The sequence below is a fragment of the Myotis nattereri genome, assembly GCF_964212035.1.
Source record: "Myotis nattereri genome assembly, chromosome: 3".
NCBI lineage: Eukaryota > Metazoa > Chordata > Mammalia > Chiroptera > Vespertilionidae > Myotis > Myotis nattereri.
The window spans coordinates 2,158,149-2,160,648 of NC_138077.1; the positions used below are offsets into that span (position 1 = coordinate 2,158,149).

General features: G+C 74.2%; 1 protein-coding gene across 1 annotated transcript in view; it reads left to right on the plus strand.

Annotated features, from left to right (window-relative positions):
• The window catches only part of ITSN1 (intersectin 1), a 165,290-nt gene that overhangs the window by 145,804 nt on the left and 16,986 nt on the right, over positions 1-2,500 (plus strand). The gene's annotated exons all lie outside the window — the stretch shown is intronic.

Here is a 2,500-nt window from a genome sequence, read left to right on the forward strand (position 1 = left end):
CTCTGTCCCCCCCTGTGTGCCGGCTCTGTCCCCACCTGTGTGCCGGCTCTGTCCCCCCTGTGTGCCGGCTCTGTCCCCCCTGTGTGCCGGCTCTGTCCCCCCCTGTGTGCCGGCTCTGTCCCCCCTGTGTGCCGGCTCTGTCCCCCCCCTGTGTGCCGGCTCTGTCCCCCCCCTGTGTGCCGGCTCTGTCCCCCCCCCTTCGTGCCGGCTCTGTCCCCCCCTGTGTGCCGGCTCTGTCCCCCCCTGTGTGCCGCTCTGTCCCCCCCTGTGTGCCGGCTCTGTCCCCCCCTGTGTGCCGGCTCTGTCCCCCCCCTGTGTGCCGGCTCTGTCCCCCCCTGTGTGCCGGCTCTGTCCCCCCCCTTCGTGCCGGCTCTGTCCCCCCCCCTTCGTGCCGGCTCTGTCCCCCCCCTTCGTGCCGGCTCTGTCCCCCCCCCTTCGTGCCGGCTCTATCCCCCCCCTTCGTGCCGGCTCTGTCCCCCCCTTCGTGCCGGCTCTGTCCCCCCCCCCTTCGTGCCGGCTCTGTCCCCCCCTGTGTGCCGGCTCTGTCCCCCCCTGCGTGCCGGCTCTGTCCCCCCCTGCGTGCCGCTCTGTCCCCCCTGCGTGCCGGCTCTGTCCCCCCCTTCGTGCCGGCTCTGTCCCCCCCTGTGCCGGCTCTGTCCCCCCCTTCGTGCCGGCTCTGTCCCCCCTGTGTGCCGGCTCTGTCCCCCCCTGCGTGCCGGCTCTGTCCCCCCCTGTGTGCCGGCTCTGTCCCCCTGCGTGCCGCTCTGTCCCCCCCTGTGTGCCGGCTCTGTCCCCCCTGTGTGCCGGCTCTGTCCCCCCCTGTGTGCCGGCTTTGTCCCCCCCCCTGTGTGCCGCTCTGTCCCCCCCTGTGTGCCGGCTCTGTCCCCCCCTGTGTGCCGGCTCTGTCCCCCCCTGTGTGCCGGCTCTGTCCCCCCCTGTGTGCCGGCTCTGTCCCCCCCTGTGTGCCGGCTCTGTCCCCCCCTGTGTGCCGGCTCTGTCCCCCCCTGTGTGCCGGCTCTGTCCCCCCCCCTGTGTGCCGGCTCTGTCCCCCCCTGTGTGCCGGCTCTGTCCCCCCCCCTGTGTGCCGGCTCTGTCCCCCCCCCTGTGTGCCGGCTCTGTCCCCCCCCCCTTCGTGCCGGCTCTGTCCCCACCTGTGTGCCGGCTCTGTCCCCCCCTGTGTGCCGGCTCTGTCCCCACCTGTGTGCCGGCTCTGTCCCCCCCCTGTGTGCCGGCTCTGTCCCCACCTGTGTGCCGGCTCTGTCCCCCCCTGTGTGCCGGCTCTGTCCCCCCCTGTGTGCCGGCTCTGTCCCCCCCTGTGTGCCGGCTCTGTCCCCCCCCTGCGTGCCGGCTCTGTCCCCCCCTGTGTGCCGGCTCTGTCCCCCCTGTGTGCCGGCTCTGTCCCCCCCTGTGTGCCGGCTCTGTCCCCCCCCCTGTGTGCCGGCTCTGTCCCCCCCCTGTGTGCCGGCTCTGTCCCCCCCCCTGTGTGCCGGCTCTGTCCCCCCCTGTGTGCCGGCTCTGTCCCCCCCCCTGTGTGCCGGCTCTGTCCCCCTGTGTGCCGGCTCTGTCCCCCCCCCTGTGTGCCGGCTCTGTCCCCCCCCCTGTGTGCCGGCTCTGTCCCCCCCTGTGTGCCGGCTCTGTCCCCCCCCCTGTGTGCCGGCTCTGTCCCCCCCCCTGTGTGCCGGCTCTGTCCCCCCCTGTGTGCCGGCTCTGTCCCCCCCCCTGTGTGCCGGCTCTGTCCCCCCCCCTTCGTGCCGGCTCTGTCCCCACCTGTGTGCCGGCTCTGTCCCCCCCTGTGTGCCGGCTCTGTCCCCACCTGTGTGCCGGCTCTGTCCCCCCCCTGTGTGCCGGCTCTGTCCCCCCCTGTGTGCCGGCTCTGTCCCCCCCTGTGTGCCGGCTCTGTCCCCCCCTGTGTGCCGGCTCTGTCCCCCCCCCTGTGTGCCGGCTCTGTCCCCCCCCCCTTCGTGCCGGCTCTGTCCCCACCTGTGTGCCGGCTCTGTCCCCACCTGTGTGCCGGCTCTGTCCCCCCCTGTGTGCCGGCTCTGTCCGCCGGCTCTGTCCCCCCCTGTGTGCCGGCTCTGTCCCCCCCTGTGTGCCGGCTCTGTCCCCCCCTGTGTGCCGGCTCTGTCCCCCCCTGTGTGCCGGCTCTGTCCCCCCCTGTGTGCCGGCTCTGTCCCCCCCCCTGTGTGCCGGCTCTGTCCCCCCCCCCTTCGTGCCGGCTCTGTCCCCACCTGTGTGCCGGCTCTGTCCCCCCCTGTGTGCCGGCTCTGTCCCCACCTGTGTGCCGGCTCTGTCCCCCCCTGTGTGCCGGCTCTGTCCCCCCCTGTGTGCCGGCTCTGTCCCCCCCTGTGTGCCGGCTCTGTCCCCCCCTGTGTGCCGGCTCTGTCCCCCCCCTGTGTGCCGGCTCTGTCCCCCCCCCTGTGTGCCGGCTCTGTCCCCCCCCCCTTCGTGCCGGCTCTGTCCCCCCCTGTGTGCCGGCTCTGTCCCCCCCTGTGTGCCGGCT